Below are 17,625 nucleotides of genomic sequence, written 5' to 3'. Positions count from 1 at the left end.
CAAGCCACCTTGGAACATTTACTATTATTTTACTCTATTCAAAAGAAGAACGAACGTTTTACAAGCTGGTAATATTAAACTCGTTGTTACTAAACTAGTGTGTGTAGCGTCTCTGTTTGTATGCCTGTGAAGAACACTGTCTCTATCGGCGTCAAAGACCCCCCACAACGTACGTAATTCCGTGCAAGTAGACAAGTTACTCTCGTGGTGGAGAATCAGCTACCGACTCCGACGGTTGCCTGAAAAATTCTTAAAATGTAAGAGAAAGAAAACTTCTACAGGATCTTCTCGAATTGGAATGCTGCCATTCGCCTTTGGTCATTCGATGATTGTCTGCGAGTGAAATGAGTTCTTTTTATCAGAGAAAACTTTCTCTACGCTTTGACCGTGTGATAGAAACAGGTTCTACAGCAAACATCGACCACCAAATGTTCAAAGTCCTGTACAAGCTTGTAGTGTATAATAGTTCCTCACAGAATCCTTTGGCGAAAATTAAATACGCGCAATTACCTTTAAAATGCAACAGACTGTATTCTGGCCGTTACTAAACTCCACATTAACATTACACACTCCTTGTGAATCTCAAAAACACAAATTATATGATATGGCGGCTACCAATGACTGTTACATTGTACATACTTCCTACACGTCGTCCCGTTATCGTTCAAAATGGCTCTGAGCACTATGGGACTCAACTGCTGTGGTCATAAGTCCCCTAGAACTTACAACTACTTAAACCTAACTAACCTGAGGACATCACACACATCCATGCCCGAGGCAGGATTCGAACCGGCGACCGTAGCGGTCGCACGGTTCCGGACTGCGCGCATAGAACCGCGAGACCACCGCGGCCGGCCTCGTTATCGTGTCTCGTAGCAGAGTCCCGTCACATTCCGATTTTTTTACTTTTCTCCGCAACGCGGAGTCAAGGATATATACACTTTAGACAAATAGCAATAGGAACGTCATTGAACCGATGACTACCTTCAGCCAGCGCGGGCCACAGGATACTACATGACTCCACGCGGGAGCGAAATTTTGTTTGCAGTTTTTCGCGAACCCACTCTGCACTGGCTGTATGCAACCATCCTTACTTCAGGTTGGACTACGTTTAAACCACGCGACTGACACGGTCGCATGTTCGAATCCTGCCTCAGGCATGGATCTGTGTGATGTCCTTAGGTTAGTTAGGGGACTGATGACCTCAGATGTTAAGTCCCATAGTGCTCAGAGCCATTTGAACCATTTGACTACGTTTACCAAACACCGTTGTCTTTCTGCCTATGTACACAATATGATCAAAAGTATCCGGACACCCGCAAAAACATTCGTTGTTCATATTAAGTGCATTGTGCTGTCACCTACTGCCAGGTACTTCAATTCAGCGACCTCAGCAGTCATCAGACATCGTGAGAGAGCAGAATGGGTCGCTCTGCGGAACTCACGGACTTCGAACGCGGTCAGGTGATTGGGTGTCACTTGTGTCACACGTCTGTACGCGAGATTTCCACACTCCTAAACATCCCCAGGTCCACTGTTTCCGATGTGATAGTGACGTGGTGGCGTGAAGGGACACACACCACAAAAGCGTACAGGCCGACTTCGTCTGATGACTGACAGAGACTGCCGACAGTTGAGGAGGGTCATAATGTGTAATAGGCAGGCATCTATCCACACCATCACAGCGGAATTCCGAACTGCATCAGGATCCACTGCAAGCTCTGTGACAGGTGGGAGGTGAGAAAACTTTGCATTTCATGGTCGGCGGCTGCTCATAAGCCACACATCACGCCGGTAAATGCCAAACGACGCTTCGCTTGGTGTAAGGAGCGTAAACATTGGACGATTGAACAGTGGAAGAACGTTGTGTGGAGTGACGAATGACGGTACACAATGTGGCGATCCGATTGCAGGGTGTGGGTGTGGCGGATGCCCGGTGAACATCATCTGCCAGCGTGTGTAGTGCCAACAGTAAAATTCGGAGGAGGTGGTGTTAATGTGGTCGTGTTTTTCATGGTGGGGGCTTGCACCCTTTGTTGTTTTGCGTGGCACCATCACAGCACAGGCCTACATTGATGTTTTAAGCACCCTCTTGCTTCCCACCGATGAAGAGCAATTCCGGGATGGCGACTGCATCTTTTTAACACGTTCGAGCACCTGTTCATAACGTGCGGCCTGTGGCGGAGTAGCTACACGACAATAACGTCCCTGTAATGTACTGGCCTGCACAGAGTCCTGACCTAAATCCTACAGAACACCTTTGGGACGTTTTCTAACGCCGGCTTCGTGCCAGGCATCACCGACCGACATCGATATCTCTCCTCAGTGCAGCACTCCGTGAAGAACGGGTTGCCATTCCCCAAGGAACCTTCCAGCACCTGACTGAACGTATGTCTGCGAGAGTGGAAGCTGTCATCATGGCTAAGGGTGGGCCAGTACCATATTTAATTCCAGTATTACCGATGGAGGTCGCCACGAACTTTTAAGTCGTTTTCAGCCAGGTGGCCGGATACTTTTGGTCACATAGTGTATGTGCAATAATCTGCATTGTTTCGCTCGCTATGACGGTTATCCTTTTGAAACCGCTAAAAAATTATGTTGTAATTAGAGTTGCGCTTACCAAAATTACGATTCGGTAGTTTTGGTCCATTACATAAACGTCGTAGTAAATGATAACATTGATAGGAAAAGAAATATAAACAAAAGTATAATAAAGAAACTGGGAATCGACGACTTCTTTTTGTTTTGCACGTAATTAGAACCGCACAGTGTACAGTGTTAGTTCTTTGTGTATTTTATAGTCTTACACAATATAATTGCATTTTATAAGTACCATAATAAAAGTTAGTTGATCATGTAACTTCTGCACCTTTATGAAATCAAAGCAATTACTTTTGATGCAAAAAAAGTTTACATATAGAAACATGAAAAATCTATGTAATTATTGTTGTTATTTTTTACTCAACAGGAGGTTCATTGATTAATGCGAAATGTGTTTATAAATAGCAGAAACATGTCTTATGCCGGCCGCGGTGGTCTAGCGGTTCTAGGCGCTCAGTCAGGAACCGCGCGACTGCTACGGTCGCAGGTTCGAATCCTGCCTCGGGCATGGATGTGTGTGATGTCCTTAGGTTAGGTTTAAGCAGTTCTAAGTTCTAGGGGACTTATGACCACAGATGTTGAGTCCCATAGTGCTCAGAGCCATTTGAACCATTTTTTTGAAACATGTCTTATACATGGTCGACAAAGTATTGAATCGATGTTTGATATATTTTTGTTTCGCAGTCTTTTTAATTTCAGTTTTTTTAGGAAATTGCTTTTTGCAATGCTGTATGATAAATCTGTAACAGGCAGGAGAATGACTATGTAGGACAAAAATGTTCCATAGGTTACCTAGACTTTAGTATATCCCCAGCTTCTAGACAGTTCGCCACTTCCGGTTTTTAGGGGGCTGTAGTAAGACGCTCATTGCATATCTAAACATAGCGATCGTTATGAGGTAACGCCCAATAAGTATGCAACACACATAACATACACGTAACCCGGGTATGACCTTAATTGACCAAAGCTACAAGGAAAACTACCGTATTTTACATTTGCTTATGATACTGTATAGTAGTTTCAAAACTGTAATTGTAATCGATAATAATAGAACTATTTGGGCATTACGAATAGTCAGTGCTAAACGACTAACACTGAGGTTGTAGAACTTTTCGTAATTTTTGAGGATATTTAGCGTTCATGAATTTGTAGCGTCTGCTCCGTTCACAGTCACCATCTAACATTACGGTGTATGTACCAAGATGGTCTAAAACAGACCGAAACCTGTAATCTTCTATTTTAAAAAAGTTTATTGTGATTATGACAGTTCGTATTCATTTTCATTTTTCGTGTTATATTCCCCATTTCCAAGGACTACAGACAGATGAAGTTATACTATGTAGACAATGGCAGCAGATTAGCTACTTCCTATTTTATTACAAACAATGAAGTGTCAAATTTTTACTTTATTACTGTTGCCTTAATTTCCTTACTCTTTTATTATTTTATAGACATGGCAGACAAATAATAAGCTTTTATGTAAAATTTGTGACACTCTCTTTAATTATTTTGAAAGAAAACCCCATTTTATCATCAAATATATTTATTTACTTTTTAATGGGAATTTTTACACGATTGCTTATTTGGCGACGAAACTTAAACGCCCTTTAAAAAAATTCAAATGAACAATTTAGATAGTACACAAAATAAAATATTTACCAGGAACAATTATGTGGCACTAGTTAAAAATCAAGTAATGAATTAATCCATTAATCCATTGGCCAATATTTATTGTGCAATTTGTTCACAAATAGTCATTCTGTAATGTGTTAACCTGTAAATCGACTCCCTTCATCAGAAACAATATTCTTCAAAGTGGATACCAATCCTTCAAAAGCCACAGAAATTCCTACATTCAACAAATATTTTTGGGCTACAAATGGCAAGCCTGGCCTACACTTTCTACTCTGCTCCCAAAATACAGAAGGACCACTGTTACTAGGTAGTAAAGAGCAATAAATAATTATTGTCTCCATATAAGGTGACCATATTTTTGAAACAAGAAAAGGGACATTTAAAATTTTTCTAAATGAAAAAGGGGCAAAAGAGAACGCATAAAATTGTTTCGTCACAAATACTAACATTTAGAAACTAATAATAAACAAATAAATAATGTGTATCTTACGTGTATAGTAGCTCTAAATTCACTCCTTCGCTATCATCTGGAGCTATTATTGAGGATTTTAAATCTTCAGAACAGTCTTCATTATTACTTATTTCCTCATTTTAGCGTCCATTGTCCTTACCGCCATTGAAGGTTGTAAAGAAGCATCGAACGTGTGTCCATTATTCGCATCTTAAATTGGAAAGTTGTCTATGATGTATGCAACGAGACTAAAACGTGTAAATAAGAGCGCAAAGAAAAGCCCGTACACTTCCATTTGCGTTTGAAATAGCTGGAAATTAATGGTTTTAAGTCAGTCATGTCTTTACTAGTTCTCGCTATTTTACAGTCAATAGTTTTAATTTGACCGTCTTTCCATTCAAATCCAGGAACTATAGCTCGTGGGTAGCCGGTAAGTCGAGGTTACGTATGTTCTTCGCGCCTAGGCTTAAAATGGCTGCTGTGTGGCATAGCGTGTGACGAACAACCAGTGCGCAATAGTCAGGTCTTAACTGCATACTTTCATTATATGGTCCATACTCTCAAGCTAGGTCGTTTGTGGGAGCCGACATTTTACCAGAGTGCTTCCCTTATTAGATATAAAACATGAAGTCAAGTGGATGATGTTTTGTTGAGAGCTCTAATTACGAATAACTTAAAGTTGTGCCTGAGGTTGTATTGATGTGAAGATAACACATGAGAGCACAATCTGAACTCGTTTTCTGTTTCTTCCTGCATAATTTTTAAGGGCAGAGATTCAATAGATCTTGATATGCGGGGAGCTGTGGTAGTCTAAACTTTTGGAAGGCGACAGTCAGTTTCGCCCCACTCTCGTATAGTGCTAGTGAGCAGACTCTCGCTTCTGCTTATACAGCAAGTATCATTCGCAAAAGCTCTATGGGTGAAAAACTCTCATATGTATAGCTTAGCATTTGCGCAGTCAGCTGGCACTAGCTTCAATAGAAAATGGGCGTATATTATTTATGATACTTACGCGTTACGCAATACGATTAAATAGTAGTGTTCCATTTTATTTTGTAATTTATTTTCCCTTCTATACGGATCGAGTAGGAGACAGAGAGATACTGCACGCCACTACGCTTCTGGAAGCGCAAAGCGTAAAGCAAGAGATGAAAAGGAACGAAAGACACATGCTGTTATATCTAAAACACGTAAACTGTCTGAGTTTCTTAATGTTCAGAGTGATTTTGCCGAATACACAGAAAATAAAGTACAAAATACAAAAGCTGTAGTTGATTGTAAGGATTATATTTCAAAATTTTAAACATGGCTGAAGCAGCAACTGTCGAAAATCTTGACGGTAAATGATAACAACCAAACAGTTGCAGGACAAAGATTTATTGAAATCCTTGATTACAATTTCGGTATATCTAAATATACCTTCATGAAAAGCAAAAATACACCTGAACAGGGAGATACCTTCATCAGCAAAAATCTTAGCAACGTAACTGAGATAACGGAAAACACTTATAGCTTTAAGTGCCATGAAAAATTACCAGAAACTTTTTGTCACTTACAAAAATCACATCGTACAGTGGAGGTGCATCAGCGAGAGAGGGCACTTGTGGTATACGAGAGGCACTCGCGCGCATTCAGTAAAATCCATAGCTATTAACAATGGATACGACCCTATGTTAATTGAGCAAATTGTTTGAAAAGAAAAACAGCTGTAAAATGTTCCACCTAAGGAGATAACAGGGCGATAAGGAGTGAGGGTAATAACTTTATTTCTATTCCATTTTTGGGGAACGTATCATATAAGATAAGGAGAATTCTACAGAAACAATTCCCCCCACCTGCCCTCGGCTGTGGTATGTCATATTTGCCTACTTTTTAGTGCAATGTTCAAGAGAATGTTCAGTGTTGTTCGTCTTTCCAAAGTGTTGCGAACAGAAATCATGCTGTCGCTGGGTGTGAATTTTATGTCTCTTGCGAACAGAAACCAGACTGTCGCCGTGTTTTTTAATTGTCTGTCTATTCTTTTACCTGTCTGCTTCATACGTATTTTACTAGCATCATCATCCCTTTGTTTCTATGTTTTAAGTTCCACGATTTTTTCCTCCATGTTACCATTTAAGTCTCCGATTTTATCGCCTGTTTTTAGTATTTATTATCTTCCTCTTTTTAAAACAAATTCTGTAGGCTGAAGAGCGGCATACCAAGCTGCTGCCAGCCCGCCCCCTTCGGGGAGAATCGAAACTCAATAAAGAAAAGAAAAAAAACAGAAACAATACGGTTACAGAGTTGGCTTCCCGTAGTGATTCATACTATTGGGGCACGGGAAGAACTTTGCATTAGATCCGGAGTTTACAAAATTACTTGTAATGACTGCCCCAACTATTACGTTGGACAGACTGGTAGAACCATTAAAGTAAGGTATCAAAGAACATGTGCTAGGTAAAAATGGGGAAAACGTGTACAATTCCACGTTTGCTGAACATCTATTGTTCTTCCAACATACGCCATGTAAACTGGATGACGTAGAATTGCTACACGAGGTGAGTAAGGGTTACAAACTGGACCTGTTCGAGGAATTAGACATTTTCAAACATATAGCTCAAAAAATTGGATTTCTTCTTAACGAACAGGTGCAGCTTAGAGAAAAAAATTCTTGCTCTAACGTAATATAGTCTGACTAGAAGCTTTTTTTTTTCTGTTGATGCTAGTGAGATGTTCCTTTCCTGTCTTGTCCGGATTTTACGTGATTTTGATGATTGTTGTTCGCGGCTTTTGATGTGTATGTGTGGTTTAAATGTTTCGTTTATGTTGTTTATTCATGATGACAGATGGTTTCGATTTACTACAACATTTTGTACGTTTTCGCTGGTATGTATCCTAGCCTTTAACTTGCGCGAGATTCTCGCACATAACACTAGTGCCCTCTCTCGTTGGATATGTTCCTTAGCGCAAGCTTCATCTGCTTGACACAAGGCAAATTGGTGTTCCTATTTTCTATTGTATGCAGTGTCTTAAATGATTCTGATATGTTTTATTTATTAAGATAGAGGATTTGAAGTAGCATAACCTTTAAAACTTTGACGCGCATGAGTATGTATCCCAGGCTTTAATGCACACCAGTGTCTCGTGCATACTACAAGTACCCCCTCTCGGTGGAACTGTCTAAGCCGGGTTCCCACGGGGCGTGACACGCTAACGTGAGACATGCTGTCGTGGAACACTACCCGTGTGAACGAAGAGACGTGAATTTGACTGTGACGTCACGGGCAGGCGTGAGGGCTCACGCTTCACATCAAACGTGTTTGATTTTCAGTCGAGAGTTTGCCTCGTCTGTGGCTGTGTCGGATTACAACATCTAGTGCTACGAACAACAAGATGGCAACTAGTGCCATTAAAGGTCGTGTGATCAAGTTGCAAGACAGTGAAACTTTAGAATTTCTGGAACTTTACGCTACTGAGCAGGTCTTGATGTAAGCAGAGAAGAATACAGAGACAGAGATGCAAGAATGGCTTCTGCCAAAAGAATTAGTCATGCGCTCCAAATTCCAGGATTCGGACCGAAAGAAGTAATTGTGAAATTTAAAAACTTGAGGAGTTCGTATTGTCAGGAACTGAAGAAAATAATCGAAAGCGAACGGTCTGGAGCTGGCACTGACGAAGTTTATAAACCAAAAATCTTCTGGTTTAACAAGATTCTTTCATTCGCCCATTCGTCCAGCAACGACCCACACTATCAAATCTGGTAAGTGAAATAAAAGTTTGTTTCCACATTTGAAATTTTATACATTTTCAAAATTGTTCCTTACATTTACATTATTACAACAGTTTTTATAATGATTATACAGAATAGTAGGTATGTCATGGGAACTGTACCAGCTTCTTTTAATACAACAATATCTAGCACTGTAACAATACATTCTTATGATAAAATATATCTAGCAATGCATTTACGTTGTGACACATAGTAATTGAAGACAATCATGTACAAAATAATTGAGCACAGCCCGCATCTCGTGGTCGTGCGGTAACGTTCTCGCTTCCCACGCCCGGGTTCGATTCCCGGCGGGGTCAGGGATTTTCTCTGCCTCGTGATGGCTGGGTGTTGTGTGCTGTCCTTAGGTTAGTTAGGTTTAAGTAGTTCTAAGTTCTAGGGGACTTATGACCACAGCAGTTGAGTCCCATAGTGCTCAGAGCCATTTGAACCAATTGAGCACAATATTGACACTGATGTACTCTACGGTTCTGTATTTGGAGCGTCGCCGAGTAGTACATTTTGCCAGGGCACAGCACCTTCATTATTAAAGTAATCACGGTACTTATCCCGAATTTGTTGTGCCTGTGGATGTGGATGTCTGTTAGCAGTTTGCTCTGACCACTATGGGACTTAACTTCTGAGGTCATCGGTCCCCTAGAACTTAGAACTACTTAAACCTAACTAACCTAAGGACATCATACACATCCATGCCCGAGGCAGGATTCGAACCTGCGACCGTTGCGGTCGCGCGGTTCCAGACTGTAGCGCCTACAACCGCTCGGTCACACCGGCCGGCGAAGTCAATTAAACCTCGTGAGATGTAGGCGGGATTCGTTTTCCGCAGCCAGTTGTACAACGAGCAGCAGGCTAGTACTACTTTGTCCACCGACTGTATTTTTAAAGATATTGGTTTTTCAAATACTCTAAATTTACTCACAAGTATACCGAAAGTATTTTCTACAACTCTTCGAGCCCTTGAAACTCGATAGTTGTAGATTCTTTCCTGTCGAGCCATGTTACGCCGACTGTAAGGTTTCATCAGATAAGTCTTTAGCGGAAACGCATCATCCCCTACAATAACAAAATCACTTGGCATTGCAAGGAAATTTGTCTCCAAAGCGTTGTACAATGAGCTGCTTTGAAATATACCACCATCAGAATTTCTTCCTTTAGCTCCTACATCAACATACAGGAAACAATAATAGGAATCAGCTAAAGCTAGCAATACAATACTGAAACTACTTTTGTAATTGTATTAATCAGATCCAGTAATGGGAGGGGCACGAATGACAATGTGTTTTCGTCCAGAGTTCCTGCACAGCCTGGAAAGTTCCATAGTTCTCTAAACCTACACTCTATATTTTTCCAGTCATCTGAAATTGCCGGCGCCTGAAACAAAATTAATGCTTTGATTGCAGGTGTCACCAATATACAAAAATGAACAATCATAACTGGAGAAGCCACAATCCCTATCTGTAGAACTAACTGCAGTTGACGATCTCAGCGAGACCACACCAAGCACATTACAGATTCCATCAGAAACTGAGACGCCCAGGGCAGTACTAAAACGAAAAGTATCTTTAACTCCATCGCAGCCTTCATCATCAAAAATCGGCGAAAAAGTTCTGCACGTTTTTTTTTCTGTTCTTTTTTTTTTTTTTTTCATGTGCGATTGAGAAATTACAAGCTATTTCAAATCGTGCTGCAGTAATGAACCAAGAGGACTCCTACGACTATTTCGAAAAGTATGTTGCGTCAATGCTACGCAGTATTGGGCTTCCAATTGCCATGAGGTTTCAAGAGTCAATTACGTCACAAATAACAAATGCGATGTGCCCACCACCAACTCCCTCCAACCAATCAACACTACCAAGTGAGAGAGAATCAAATATGAGTGCTGATTTCTCAGATGACTATTTATTTACAATTTTATAGGTCGATCTTATTTTATTACTCAAACGATTACTTTCTTTCTACGCTGGTAACATTTTTAATGATCTATATTATTATGCTGATCAACCATTTTCGTATTATTGTTTCTTTCTATTCCTTAACTACTTAGACCTAGAATACTCGTACATTACTATGTCGAAAATTCAAATAAAATAACAAACGAAAAAGTTGTATACTATATGTTATTGTAATTACCTGTATGTATTCCATAAGTGCCTTGTGGACCGCTTCGCATGTTTCAGGTATACATTTACTAATTGTGTTCATTGGAACACGAAATAAATATTCCAGACTTTTAAAAGAGTTCCCTGTGGCTAAATAGCGTTTAATTTTTGCTTTTACTGCTTGTCTCATATTAGTATCTGATTTTGAAATCAGAGGTGAAACGCGTTCCAAAAGGTAGTCAAACTGCGCCTGAGACATTCGTAATAAGTTTTTGAAATCTTCAGGGTATGGTTTCTTACAAGGGAACCTCCCCATCGCACCCCCCTCAGATTTAGTTATAGGTTGGCACAGTGGATAGGCCTTGAAAAACTGAACACAGATCAATCGAGAAAACAGGAAGAAGTTGTGTGGAACTATGAAAAAACTAAGCAAAATATACAAACTGAGTAGTCCATGTGCAAGATAAGCATCATCTAGGACAGTTCAAGTTCAGGAGCGCCGTGGTCCCGTGGTTAGCGTGAGCAACTGCGCAGCGAGAGGTTCTTGGTTCAAATCTTCCCCAGAGTGAGAAGTTTACTTTCTTTATTTTTGCGAAGTTATGATCTGTCCCTTCGTTCATTGACGTCTCTGTTCAGTGTAATAAGTTTAGTGTCTGTGTTTTGCGACTGGACCGCAAAACCGTGCGATTAGTAGCCGAAAGGACGTGCCTGTCCAATGGAAACCGAAAACATTTGATTTCAAGGTCATAGGTCAACCGATTCCTCCACAGGAAAACACGTCTGATATATTCTATACGACACTGGTGACGGCATGTGCGTCACATGACAGGAATATGTTGTCGACCCACCTAACTTTTACACTTGGTGAATGGGTAAAAAGATTCTTCTACCTTGCCCAATTTAGGTTTTCTTGTGGATGTGATAATCACTCCCAAAAAAGTGTGAAAACATAAGAGTTTGTCACATAAACTGCAACAAATGAATGCAGCAGTTTCACAGTCGCACAGTTTTGTCTGTTTTTAACGTTTTCAAATTTTTCCGTGTGTAGACCGTCAAATCCTGCATATGTCCAAGCAAATCTGAACATGTCCTGGAATTTTGGAGAGCGAAGTTGATTATATGTGAGTGCCTGAACTTTGATAATTGTCTGAAAATAAAAAATTACAATTTTCTCCCGAGGGAAGACTTGAACCAAGGACCTATCGTTCCGCAGCTGCACACGCTAACCACTGGACCACGGCGCTCATGAGTTTACACTCACTGGTATGTTGCCTATCTTACACAAGGACTACTCAGTTTGTATATTTTGCTTATTTTTTCATAGTTCCACACAACTTCTTCCTGTTTTCTCGATTGATCTGTGTTCAGTTTTTCAAGGCCTATCCACTGTGCCAACTTATAACTAATTCTGAGGGGGGTGCGATGGGGAGGTTCCCTTGTTAGTTCCATGTCAACCAAATTATGTGCCCTCGATGTTCTTTGTAGTATCCAGTTCCTGACCCACCATCGTCTTTTCTTCCGCTTTTCTTGAGGTTCCACCAACAGATTAATTCTCTGTGCCAAAACAGTAGCAAAAACCGAACTCACCACAGCACAACTCTCGATAAGGAGCTCGTCCATGGCCGGCTTCGCGCGATCAACTGAATCACGCTTTCGTTGACACTCCTCTCCGTGTGAACTGTCCACGCCCCACGACTGATGGTTTCACTCCTGTCATGGCACGAAATCAAGCACGAAAGCGTGGCACACATTCGTGGTTCAAATGGTTCTGAGCACTATGGGACTTAACATCTTAGGTCATCAGTCCCCTAGAACTTACAAGGGAACCTCCCCATCGCACCCCCCTCAGATTTAGTTATAAGTTGCCACAGTGGATAGGCCTTGAAAAACTGAACACAGATCAATCGAGAAAACAGGAAGAAGTTGTGTGGAACTATGAAAAAATAAGCAAAATTTACAAACGGAGCAGTCCATGGGTAATATAGGCAACATCAAGGACGATGTGAGCAGAGGAGTGCCGTGGTCCCGTGGTTAGCGTGAGCAGCTGCGGAACAAGAGGTCCTTGGTTCAAGCCTTCCCTTGAGTGGAAATTTTTTATTTTCAGACAATTATCAGAGTTCAGGCACTCACACATAATCAACTTCGCTCTCCAAAATTCCAGAACATATTCAGATTTGCTTGGACATATGCAGGATTTGACGGTCTACACACGGAAAAATTTGAAAACGATAAAAACATATGTTTTGGCAGAGCACAGAGAAAACTGTGCGCTGTGAAACTGTTGCATTCATTTGTTGCAGTTTATGTGACACACTTCCAAAAAAGTGATGAAAACATAAGTGTGATTATCACATGCACAAGAAAACCTAAATCGGGCAAGGTAGAAGAATCGTTTTACCCATTCGCCAAGTGTGCAAGTTAGGTGGGTCGACAAAATATTCCTGTCATGTGACGCACATGCCGTCACCAGTGTCGTGTAGAATATATCAGACGTGTTTTCCTGTGGAGGAATCGGTTCACCTATGACCTTGCGATCAAATGTTTTCGGTTCCCATTGGAGAGGCACGTTCTTTCGCCTACTAATCGCACGGTTTTGCGGTGCGGTCGCAAAACACAGACACTAAACTTATTACAGTGAACAGAGACGTCAATGAACGAACGGACAGATCATAACTATCCAAAAATAAAGAAAGTAAAATTTTCAGTCGAGGGAAGATTTGAACGAAGGACCTCTTGTTCCGCAGCTGCTCACGCTACCACGGGACCACGGCGCTCCTAAGCCACTATTGTCAATTATGGGGCTTATCTGGCCATGGACTACTCAGTTTGTATATTTTGTTTATTTTTTCACAGTTCCACACAACTTCTTCTTGTTTTCTCAATTGATCTGTGTTCAGTTCATCAAGGCCTATCGACTATGCCAACTTATAACTAAATCTGAGGGGGGTGCGATGGGGAGGTTCCCTTCTAAGTAAACCTAACTAACCTAAGGACATCACACACATCCATGCCCGAGGCAGGATTAGAACCTGCGACCGTAGCAGTCCCGTGGTTCCGGACTGCAGCTCCTAGAACCGCACGACGCACACATTCGTGCTCACACCCCGTGGGAACCCAGCTTTAGAGCTTCCTCACCTTCTTCACCCTAGTTCACCGGCTAAGTACTGATTGTATGCCGTGGTCGCATTGACGTCTCTTCATAGATATGCTGTACAGATGGAGGTGATATTTTAATTTTAACTACTGACGACGCCTTTGACAAGTTTATTTTATGTACCTCCACTGCAGGGTGTGATTTTTGTGACTAGTTTTTTGTGCTTGTAACACTTTAGTAATTTTCATGGTACTTAAATCTACAAGTGTTTGTTTTCTGTTATCTCAATTATGTTGCTAAGATTTTTGCTAATGAAGGTGTATTTTTGCTTCCGATGAAGTTATATTTAGATATACCGAAACTGTGGTCAAGGATTTCAATAAATCTTTATCCTTCAACTGTTTGGCTGTTATCGTTTACCGTGAAGATGATAGTTATACTACAGAAGATTCATCAGAATATGCAACTTTTTCCGATGTAGCTACGTTTTCCACAAGTGATACAGTAACTGAACAGACGGCAAGTCTTCCCAGTTAAGCCATTAAAATTGCGACACCACGACGATGGCGTGCTACAGACGCGGCGAAATTTAACCGACAGGAAGAAGATGCTATGACATGCAAATGATTAGCTTTTCAGAGCATTCACACGAGGTTGGCGTCGGTGGCGACACCTACAACGTGCTGACATGAGGAAAGTTTCCAGCCGATTTCTCATACACAAATGGCAGTTGACCGGCGTTGCCTGGTGAAACGTTGTTGTGATGCCTCGTGTAAGGAGCAGAAATGCGTACCATCACGTTTCCGACTTTGATAAAGGTCGGATTGTAGCCTATCGCGATTGCGGTTTATCGTATTGCGACATTGCTGCTCGCGTTGGGCGAGATCCAATGACTGTTAGCAGAATATGGAATCGGTGGGTTCAGCAGGATAATACGGAACGCCGTGCTGGATTCCAACGGCCTCGTATCACTAGCAGTCGAGATGACAGGCATCTTATCCGCATGGCTGTAACGGATCGTGCAGCCACGTCTCGATCCCTGAGTCAACAGATGGGGACGTTTGCAAGACAACAACCATCTGCACGAACAGTTTGACGACGTTTGCAGCAGCATGGACTATCAGCTCGGAGACCGTGGCTGTCGTTACCCTTGACGCTGCATCACAGACAGGAGCGCCTGCGATGGTGTACTCGACGACGAACCTGGGTGCACGATTGGCAAAACGTCATTTTTTCGGATGCATTCAGGATCTGTTTACAGCATCATGATGGTCGCATCCGTGTTTGGCGACATCGCGGTGAATGCATATTGGAAGTGTGTATTCGTCATTGCCATACTGGCGTATCACCTGGCGTGATGGTATGGGGTGCCATTGGTAACACGTCTCGGTCACCTCTTGTTCGCATTGGCGGCACTTTGAACAGTGGACCGTACATTTCAGATCTGTTACGACCCGTGGCTCTACCCTTTATTCGATCCCTGCGATACCCTACATTTCAGCAGGATAATGCACGAGCGCATGTTGCAGGTCCTGTACGGGCCTTTTTGCGTTATGTTGGATGGTTTAGGCTTGTTCCAGACGACGGGTAGCATCTTCATACACTTCTCTTCTGTATCCCAGTGCGGAACGCAAGTGGTACGCCATCCTAAAATATCCAAAACGTAAAATAGTCTTCTACTATCTGTCTCCTGTTTTCCATGACTCCTACTGCAACAGGTCTTCTCTCACTCCATCAATTCACCTACGTCTTCTCATTGGTCTGCTGCCTGACGGGATCCAGTCCATTGCAATTTTGGGCCATCTTGTTGCCTCCATTCTTCTGCCCTGGCCAGCACATTCTCCAGATCTCTCACCAATTGAAAACGTCTGCTCAATGGTGGCCGAGCAACTGTCTCGTCACAATACGCCAGTCACTACTCTTGATGAACTGTGGTATCGTGTTGAAGCTGCATGGGCAGCTGTACCTGTACACGCCATCCAAGCTCTGTTTGATTCAATGCCCAGGCGTATCAACGTCGTTATTACGGCCAGAAGTGGTTGTTCTGCGTACTGATTTCTCAGGAGCTATGCACCCAAATTGCTTGAAAATGTTATCACATGTCACTTCTAGTATAATATATTTGTCCATGAATACCCTTTTATCATCTGCATTTCTTCTTGGTGTAGCAATTTTAATGGCCAGTAGTGTAATAATGAATTCTCAATCAAACCATCGGATCAACTTAACTGGGCCTCCACCATTCACAAGTATGCAGACGAGTGAAAACTAGAAAATTTCGATCACAGTTAATGAAAGTTCACATAATAACACAGCTGCTCCATTTGATTCATTCGTTCATTCATCATTCACGCGATCAGGCCCAGGGGACCTCGCGCCACCGCAGTTAGAGATCTCCATCTGTCTCTGTCTTCTACTATCTGTCTCCTGTTTTCCATGACTCCTACTGCAACAGGTCTTCTCTCACGCCATCAATTCACCTCTTTCTACGTCTTCTCATTGGTCTGCTGCCTGACGGGATCCAGTCCATTGCAATTTTGGGCCATCTTGTTGCCTCGATTCTAACAACATGCCCAGCCCACTGCAGTCTTTTGCTTCCCGTCACTCCCAAGATGTTAGGCTACTTGTACAGCTCTTCTAATTCGGTGTTATGGCGTCTTCTCCATTCTCCAGTAGTCTGATCTCTGACTGGTCCAAATATTTTCCTGAGGACCTTCCTTTGAAATGTCAGCAGTCGGTTAAGGTCTTGATTTCAAGTGCTCCAGGTTTGTGAACCATAAAGTACTACTGGCATTATTAATGTCTTATACAACCGTAGCTTTAGTTGTTGAGTGACACTTCTACATTTTAATATAGTGTCTAGAGAGTGATAGCATCTGTTTCCCGCCTGCAGTCGTGCTTTTATCTCTGCTTCGGTTGATGTTACTTATGCAAAAAATGATCCAAGATATTTGAGCTCTTTCACATGTTTATACCCGGTGTGGTTCACAATTAAATCTTGAGAGTTTTGGATCTTTCTTCCTATGGTCATATACTAAGTCTTTTCAGAGGTAATTTGTAGACAGATTCTTGCTGCCAATAACTCCAAGGTCTGGATACTTCTTTTCAGATCTTCTTGTGTGCATGCTAATAGTGAAATGTCGTCTGCACAGGCCAGATATGTAATGTGTTCATTGCCAATTTGAATGCCCTTGAAGTTTTCTTTGTTGAACTCCTGCGTTACCTTCTCAAGTGCCAGATTGAAGAGGACAGGTGCTAGCCCATCTCCTTGGCGTAATCCTGTTATAACTGGGAAGCTTTCTGCCATTATATTGCCTACCTTAACCTTACGTTTTGTGTCATTAGAATTACCTCTAACAGTTTGACCAATTTCTTTGGCATGCCAAACTCTGTCATATTTCTAATCATGCTAGGTCTATGTACACGGTCGCAAGTCTGGTTGAAGTCTACAAACAGGAGATGTATCTCCCGGTCTATTCGTACATTTTTTCACAGACCTGTTTCAGGACAAAAATCCGGTCAATGGTTGATCGTCCTGTTCCATATGATGAGATACTCAACTCTGATATCCTCGGAAGTTTTGCTTCAGAAAGTCCCAGAGTTCTATGTTGCTAATGTTCTAATTTTTAAACAAAACACAGAATATATAACTTTTCTTATTTTGTATTACGACTGGTTAGTAAATACATTGATGGTAGATACATTTTATCGTCTGACAGCCTCCGAAAGAGTCTCACAGAACTAACTTCCGAAAGACAACTGGCTCTCTCACTGTCTCTTTTACATCCCTCTTTCTTACTGTCTGACTGTCTGTCTCTCGTGGCTCTTGCGCCACTTCCTTTTATGTAAAACCAAAAAATTGAACACATTATTAAATTACACAATAACTATTAACTCTCAATAGCTGATTTTCGTTACTTACATCAAAAAATGGGCCACATATTACGCTACATGTTCTGATATGTAATTTGGAAGA

This window comes from Schistocerca nitens, chromosome 11 (genome assembly GCF_023898315.1).
Source record: "Schistocerca nitens isolate TAMUIC-IGC-003100 chromosome 11, iqSchNite1.1, whole genome shotgun sequence".
In the NCBI taxonomy this organism is placed as follows: domain Eukaryota; kingdom Metazoa; phylum Arthropoda; class Insecta; order Orthoptera; family Acrididae; genus Schistocerca; species Schistocerca nitens.
The sequence above is the reverse complement of the archived record's forward strand: the minus strand, read 5'-3'. Positions refer to the sequence as shown.